Genomic DNA, 9,271 nt, shown 5'->3' on the forward strand with positions numbered 1-9,271 from the left:
TAAGTTGCCTTTAACTTACATCACAGGGCCAGTTTGCCTTGGAGCCATTTCCAAAATAAGGTTATTCTAACTCCAATGTTTCTTATCCATGTCAAGAACTGAAAAGCCATCTCCTGAGTTAGAGACAGGAAAATAATATGCTGATAACTACATGTCTATAATTGAAATTAAAGGAAGTCGGAAACAAAGTAAAAGCTATCATTTATTGAGATATCTTCTACTACTATACTAGTATAGATTAATATACATCTTCCTAGGAGTTTTACAAATACCACCTAATTTAATCTTCACTAAATATTTTCATTGTAGATAAGTCCTTTATCATTTTACTGTGGCTTCTAACCTGGCTCCTTGTGCTCATCCTGCTTTTCTATTTGGCACACTCCTGCTTACAAGTAAACCCAGTGTGTCACTAGCAGTAACCTGAAGCTTGGAAATGATGAAGAAGCAGTGGAGTATTCAAAACTTAAAAATGATGATGTTAATTGGAGAGAGGTGAAAGTAGATTAACCACAAATTTAGGATAACAAAGTGAAAAATATATAATTTGATGAACCAAAACTCTTTTCATGTACAAAGAGGACTACAGTGATTGTTATAAGAGAAGATTTTCAATAGATAATATGATAGCCTTGTCAATCAAGGGTACAGAAATCTTTGTTTATGAACCCTAAGATACTTTGTTCCATTACCTTTAAATTACAATACCTATGTCTGTTATTTCACGGTTTTTCCTTCAAATGTAGTAGAGCCATCCTATAAAAGGCCAATTTTGGTTTTTGTTGTTGTTTCGTAAATTTTATTTTATTTTATCCGTTTATTTATTTAATATAATTTATTGTCAAGTTAGCTGACATACAGTGTATACAGTGTGCTCTTGGGTTCAAGAGTAGATTCCTTTGATTCATAACTTACATACAACACTCAGTGCTCATCTCAACAAGTACCCTCCTCAATGCCCACCACCCATTTTCCCCACCCTCCCCCACCCTGATCAACCCTCAGTTTGTTCTCTACCTTTGAGAGTCTCTTATGGTTTGCCTCCCTCTCTGTTTGTAACTGTTTGTTTTCTTTCCCTTCCCCATGGTTTTCTGTTAAGTTTCTCAACTTCCATGTATGAGTAAAAACATATATCTGTCTTTCTCTGACTGCCTTATTTCACTTAGCATGGTACCCTCCAGTTCCATCCACATTGTTGAAAATGGCAAGATTTCATTCTTTTTCATTGCTGAGTAGTATTCCATTGTGTGTGTGTGTGTGTGTGTGTGTGTGTGTGTGTGTGTGTGTCTCTGTGTGTGTGTGTGTGTGTGTGTGTGTGTGTGTTGAAAACACTGCTATAAACATTGGGGTACATGTGCCTGTATGAATCAGCACTCCTGTGTCCTTTGAATAAATTCCTAGAAGTGCCATTGCTGAGTCATAGGGTAATTCTATTTTTAATTTTTTGAGGAACCTCCACGCTGATTTCCACAGTGGCTGCACCAGTTTGCATTCCCACCACCAATGCAAGAGGGTTCCCTAAAAGGCCAATTTTGGATGTCCTGTCATTACTGCAGATCCCATAAGCAGGCACACATTTGATATAAATACAAATATTTCATATGTTCTCACATAAAATCTAAAATACAAATATTTGAATGCTTTTGTGTTCCAGGATGGTATTTTCAACCAAAACATTGCAATTATTAAAAGAGAGGGTAAACTAGAGGGAGAAACTATCCTCAAATATATTTTCCTTGTAGGTCTTGATCAGCTGTTTGTTACTAGACTTATATTAGCCCTAATCTACCCCTGTAATCTAGGAAACAAAAGGGACTGGCAGAGAAAAATATAATCTGTCTGTCAACCTAGAATGATATTGATATGAGTTGATACATAAAAAACAACAACAACAACAACAACAACAACAACGTTAAATATGATGAGTAAACCTTCTGGACCAGATTATCTAAAAAACAGATATTGAAGAGATCAGTGGGAGCTGAGAAGTAAAATGTTTCTCTGCAATAATTTTTGCCTTCACTATATCTGTCCTGATGTTTACCATTTATCAGCCTTTTGCATAGAGAATATATCTCCTTCCCCCAGGAGGAAAATAGGTCTTATAGATGGCTTAAGAAATTAGATTCTGTGGCAATAATATCACTAAAAATGCACTGCATTTATTAAAAAAAAACAAAACTTGGAGTTCTCAAACACAAATTCTGTGTGTGGGCATATGAACAAGGGCAGTGTGGGTGAGAGGGAAATGGGGAGACAGGAAAAGAAGAAAAGGGAAAGAAAAAAATAAAGGAAGAAAGAGAAACACAGATGATTCCTAACTGAAAATGGTTCAACTTAAGATTTTTTTCAACCAATGGTATGGAAACAATATGCATTCAGTAGAAACCTTACTTCAAAATTTGAATTTTAAACCTTTCCTGCACTAGAATATTATACAATACTCTCATTATGCTGGCAGTGGCAGTGAGCCACAGCTCCTGGTCAGCCACGTGATTGCAAGGGTAAACAACTGATACAACAATTCTGTTTTTTTGCTTTCAGTACAATATTCAATCAGTTACATGAGTTATTCAGCACTTTATTATAAACTAGACTTTCTGTTAGATGATTTTGCTCAACTGTAGGCCATTATAAGTGTTCTGAGCAGGTTTAAGGTAGGCTAGGCCAAGTTAGGTGTATTAGATGCATTTTTGACTTACGTTAGTTTCAATTTATAATGGGTTTAAGAGGATGTAACCCCATCATAAGTCAAGGAAGATAGGTGTTGAACAGGGTGGACAGGCTTAGAAAGTTTTTATAATTTGCCTAAGTCTTTCAGCTTGTCAGTGGTAGAGTCAAATCTGAATTCAAGTCTGATGCCAAATTTCTAACCCATACTGCCTCTAGAATTTCTATCACTGCTATCATTTCTACAGCAAATTATTCTTTCTTTTGCTCTCTGTCAGTGGAGTTATAATTTTCCTTAGGTTTCTACATTTGTATGCATTCTAAAAAATTATTATTATAATTAAATATTTATCTACATGTTAGATAACTAGACTTCAGTTGTTTTACATGAACTCCATGTCCTTAAACTTTGAATGTCTTTTTAACAGATCCCTAATATCTTATACTTCTTAATTCTTTTTGTTATTCAGATTGTTTGGTATTAATATGCCATATTCTATAAGGCTTCCAATCACTCATTACATAGACTTAAAGTCATTGATAATCTACTAAATGTTTATTGAAATCCAGTTAGTAATTTAAACAATGCTTCACCAGTTTGCAGATATTTTCTCATCCATTATGACATTAAAATATGTTTTACATTGTAATTAGCATCCATAAAATAAGGGGTGAGGTCTTTCATGTATTATGAGAAAAATGACATGAATTTTAGTAGCAGTGAAATGCAGATTTTAATATCTTAAGTCTGTTCATGATGTCTATTAAATGTTCCCAACACTAAATTTATTGTATGTATTCAATTTTGTTGATAATTCTCTGCCATATTTTAGATATAGTACATTGTTTAAAAAGTGGCCATCTGTACTTAGAAGATATATATATACATATATATATACATATATATACATATATATATATTAATTTATTCACTTGTCCATTAATTCAGAATCTACTTAGTGTATACTTTCTTGTGTTGTATCTCTTCTTGGTGCTGAATTTACAATGATAAATCAAACAGAACAGGATTATGCCCTTTTGGTGCTGAATATATATAGAATATATATATATATCTTTTGGTAAGTGCCATAAAAACAAAGAAGCACATGGGAATTTGGGTGCTGTTCAACATCTTTAACAATTCATTGACAAACCAGATTAGGTAAATGGACAATAGACTTCATTTTGGAGTATCATCTTCGAGGTGAACTGCTGGGCAGTTTCTTGATCAAAGACAGGTTTGAGGAGCCCCAGGAGTGAAGTTTAGACATCCGAGCAGTAGAAGTCCATTCAGGGGGCTTAGAATAGAAGCTCTTTAGTAATCCTAATGGGATTTCCTTAAAACTCCACTATAGCATGCAATGTGGTATCCAAAATTTTTATCACATAAAATGTGAGGTAACTGCATTGTGAATTTAAGGAAAGAGTGTGTTTTTCAAACAGCCTGAACTGTCAAAAGCACAAAAGTAAAGAGAATGAAGTCTCTGCTTTACATAGTTGACTGTGGTCAGAAACTCCCAAAGAATCTAGTAGTTACCACTTCCTAATCCTCTTACTCCCTCCCATTCCCGGTACAAGAACTTTTCCCAGTTAGATTTAAGTACAGGTTATGGACAAAAGACAGAGATCCAGGAGAAGCAATCATCAACCATACTATATCCAGTGTACATTATCATTGAATTTTACCCTATTTCAATATTTTAGCATCTGAAATATACTTTCAATATATGACATATACTCAATACCAAAGATGGCCTTCTTATAACTTCTCTTTGTTTATAACTTTATTATTATGAACAACACACTGTAAAGACAGTTATAATGTGTTTTCTTAGTCTTCTTTTGTCCAGGTTAACTGCTGTCTGTTCTTTCAACAAATTTCCTATGCTATCTGGTTTTCTCATATGTCAGCTGTCTGTTCTTTCTAATATATTCTCCTTAGTATTAATGACATCAAGTATTTATATAAAGCTCTCAATCCAGATATTGTTCTAAAAAGTTTATGTATATTTATTTAATCTCACATAATGTTATAAATGAAGTTATATTATTAACTCCACTTTATAGATGAAAAAACTGAAGCATAGAGAAGTTAAGTAAATTGCTCAAGGCAACACAATTAGTACAGTCAGAGCTAGGAAACAAACCCACACAGACCAGCTTCATAGTCTGTGCTTTGAAAAAATGTTCAGAATCACTTTCCAAGATATAAAGTCTTTATTTTGTTAAGTTATATGGTCACGGCAGCCTAACCAGAGAATGATCAGGTATGTAAGCAATGTGCTAGCACAAATCTGTTCTTGCTTGTGCTCAGCTCCTCTTGAGAAATAGGTCTCAAAGATGTGCAGCTCTCAGAAAAAAAACAAAAACAAAAACAGAAAACTTAATATTATTAGCCACCAGCCTAGATCAGTGGTTCTCAAACTTAAGTGTACATCAGAATCACCTGAAGAGGTTGTAACACAGAGATTGCTGGTCTCCATTCCAAAGAGTTTCTCCTTCAATAGGTCTGGAATGGAGCCAAAACCATTGCGTTTCTAAAAAGTTGCCAAGTGATGCTGATGTTGCCTTCTGTGAACCACACTTTGAGAATTACTGCCCTAGAAGATTGGGGATTACAATCCTTAGATGTGGGTTTCAAATAAGTGCAGGCCTGCACATGCCTAGACAATATGAGTGTGCAGTTGTGATGCACTTCACCGATGAAGAATTGCACATTATAAAATGATTGTGGAAGAACAGAAAGCTGTTCTATAACTTGTGTGGTTCATATGATCTTTGCATGAGGTAAAACACCTAACATTGAACAGTTTATAGTCAGAGAGCAGTGACTCTAATATGTGTCATGGCAAGTAAGACTTGGGAGAGAAAGATTTACTTCTCTGTACTGTACTGTGAAGAAGGCACACACTCCTGTGGTAGTCATATTAATATGACATAGTCAAATTGCTTTTAGTTCAAGTGGTGTCCATGAATCTATCTTTTCATGGTTGGCCCGGGTCATAATGACCTCAGTTAACGAGCACACATACGCAAAGCATCCATGAGTGAGACAGATCTGGGCCTGAGGAGACCAAATAAATGTATTACATCAATGCAACACAATATGCATTAAACATTAATCAGCCCTATTTATAAAATGTCCTTCACCACAGAATTTTGAGTGGTTACCTCACTCCACCTCATCTTTAGTCTCATATTTTCTGAGAAGAAACACACATACACATGCACATATTTGCCTTATTAGCAAGTAAAGCAGTAAATCTATTTTGTTGTCTTGAGTGATGCTAACATCAGGGCCCTTAATCATGATGTTTTCCTAAAATAAGATACTTGATTTTTTAATGTTTATTTATTTATTTTTGAGAGAGAGAGAGAGAGAGCACAAGCTGGAGAGAAGCAGAGAGAGAGGGAGACACAGAATCTGAAGCAGGCTCCATGTTCCGGGTTGTCAGCACAGAACCCAACATGGGGCTCAAACCCATGAACTGTGAGATTATGCCCTGAGCTGAAGTCAGACACTTAACCGACTGAGCCACCCAGGCAACCCAGGATAATTTATTTTAAGAGAAATCTGGGGTAGGCTATTCAGAGTATAATTTTTTCACTGACACATATTATATGCATGATACAAATAAATACCTCATTGCTCCCCTTCCTAAATTATTTGAGAAATATCCAATTTTGACTCTACCAATTTGACTGCTTTCTATAGTTCAAAATAATTCCATGATTCCCATTTCCTGAATAGTCTCTCTTTTCCCCATTTTGTCAACCTTTTTTTTTCTGAATGGCTTTTCTTTATGTTCTTCTATTGAGTGTTTTTGAGAAAAACCCATTATTACCACATTCCTCTATATATGTTCTCAAGAAAAGAAGGTTATAACAGTGATCACCAAGGTATCCTCATAAGAATTTCCACATCTTTCTAAGGAGACAGAATTTGTTGATTGATTGCTCTCAATTTCAATGCGAGAAAAGAAATTTGAGCTTGACTGGGGCAGAAACAATCTTCTCTCTTATTTCTCCATTACTGCTAGCAGATCTACTGCTGTTATTAGCAAGTAATACTTAAATGTATGTCAGCAGAATGGTTTTGAAAATTTTGACAAAAAAAGATGGTGTGGTCTCTAATATTTTAAAAAAATATTTTAAAAGATAAATACAGCAAACATACAGAAAGGAGAAAACATAAATGGATCAAGAAGTATATGACCAGTTCCCAGTAGCTCTCTTATCAATATTATACTTCATTGGTTTTTTTTTTTAAGAAATTTTGAGAGGAATGCAGACTTTTTAAAATTTTTTAATGTTTATTTGTTTTTGAGAGCGAGAGCGAGAGAGAGAGAGAGAGAGAGAGCATGATCATGAGCATGAGGATGAGAATGGAAGAGGCAGAGAGCAAGGGAGACACAGAATCTGAAGCAGGCTCCAGGCTCCAGGCTCTGAGCTGTCAGCACAGAGCCTGACACAGGGCTCGAGCTCACGAACCATGAGATCATGACCTGAGCTGAAGTTGGATGCTAAACTGACTGAGCCACCCAGGCACCCATCATTGTTTTTTTTTTTTTAAGTTTGATCACATATTTCCAGAAAATATACTTCTCTTGTTTATCTATTTTTGAAATTCAAATAAGCAAAAAACATACAATTCATGTCCTTTTGTATTTGGTTCCTTTCTCTTAATATAAAGTTTGTTGAATACAGCTGTAAATCGTTTGATTTTAGTTTTGATGATATTCTCTCATATGAATATCCTGTAATTTACTCATTTTATTTTTGGGGTACGTTTGCAGTATTTTCAGTTTCAGACGATTCTACAAATGCTGAAATGAATATGCTTGTACAGAGATCCTGGTGCTTATGTGCACATTTTTCTAAAGTGTTTGGCGTGTAATTGCAGAACCATCAGGTACATGCATCTTCAAAATTACTAAATGATGACAAACTATTTTCTGAAATGCTTTAACAATTTAAATTCCACACAGCACCCAGCAATTGCACTACTAGGTATTTGCCCAAAGGATATAAAAATACTGATTCGAAGGGGCACATGCGCCCCAATGTTTATACAACAACACAACAATAGTCCAACTATGAAAAGATCCCAAATGTCCATCAACTGATGAAAGGTGTAATGCCCCCGATTTCGAATCCGAGAGACCACCAAGGAGCCGATACCGATGCAAACACATGAGGGTTTATTTGCAAGCTCGAGCTTGGGCCCAAGTATACCAGACACAGTGGAGCAGGGACTTGGACCCCTAGTTTAAGAGGCGTAGCAGTTTTATAGGGGCCAGTGGCCAATTAGATTGTAACACACACAAAAAGTTGCATAGTCATGTCAGTCCACACGCAGGTGGCCAATTGAATTACAATTTACCCTATAGTAAGCGTTTGAACTAGCCTATCACTCTGGTCAGAATTGGCGCACAAGTTTGGCAGGCAGAAGGTGGGGTTTACATTCTTTGGCGGTTAGGGGTTCCACATTCCTATATGAGCCCATTTCTAGTAAGGTTGTACTCAGTGGCTTGACTAGGGTCGGGGAGTGTCTTAAGCAATAAGTAGGTCATGTGGGGGTTATACATGAGATGGGGGGTGTAGCACAAATTTTATATATATATATATATATATATATATATATATATATATGTTGGAATATTACTCAGCCATCAAAAAGAATGAAATCTTACCATTTGCAGTGATGTGGTTGGAGTTAGAGTGTATTATGGTAAGCGAAATAAGTCAGAGAAAGACAAATACCATATGATTTCACTCATGTGGAATTCAGATGAACATAGGGGAAGGCAAAAAAAGAGAGAGAAAAAGAGAGAGAAGGAAGCAAACTGTAAGAGACTCTTAACTATAGAGAACAAACTGAGAGTTGATGAAGGGAGGTGGACAGGGGATGGGTTAAATGGGTGATGGGTATTAAGGAGGGGAGTTGTGATGAGCACTCTGTTATATGTAAGTGATGAGTCACTAAATCCTACACCTGAAACCAATTTTACCATATATGTTAACTAACTTGAATTTAAATAAAAACTTGAAATCAATCAATCAGTCAGTTCCACACAGCAGTTTATGAGAGTTTCTGTATGTCATAGTTTTAATTGTTTCAATAACCTGTGCAATATGGAAATATCATATTGTAAGTTTACCACTTCCCTAGCAACTAAGGTGAGAACTTTTTACATTTCATTGGCTATTTGGTTTCCTTTTTCATTAATCCCTATTCAATATTTTCACCATCTTTTCTTCTATCAAGATGTGTCTTTTTCTAATTAATTTGTAGTTCTTCATTTAAGTCACTTGCCAGTTATATATATCGATAAGTCTGTTTTCCTATTCCATGGCATATCTTTTCACTCTTTGTATGTGTTGTAATAAACAAAAGTTTTTAATTTTAATATTTTCAAATTTATCAATCCTGTTTCTGAATCATTGGTGCAATTGTGTCTTATTTAAGATATTTTCCTTCCCAGAATTCTGAAAGATATCCTACTATATTATCTTTTAAAAGCTTTATTATTTTATACTTCACATTTTAGAGCACTAATCTATGTGGAATTGATTTTTGTGTATTATGTGAAGTAGGGAT

This window comes from Prionailurus viverrinus, chromosome X, assembly GCF_022837055.1.
Source record: "Prionailurus viverrinus isolate Anna chromosome X, UM_Priviv_1.0, whole genome shotgun sequence".
Classification (NCBI taxonomy): domain Eukaryota; kingdom Metazoa; phylum Chordata; class Mammalia; order Carnivora; family Felidae; genus Prionailurus; species Prionailurus viverrinus.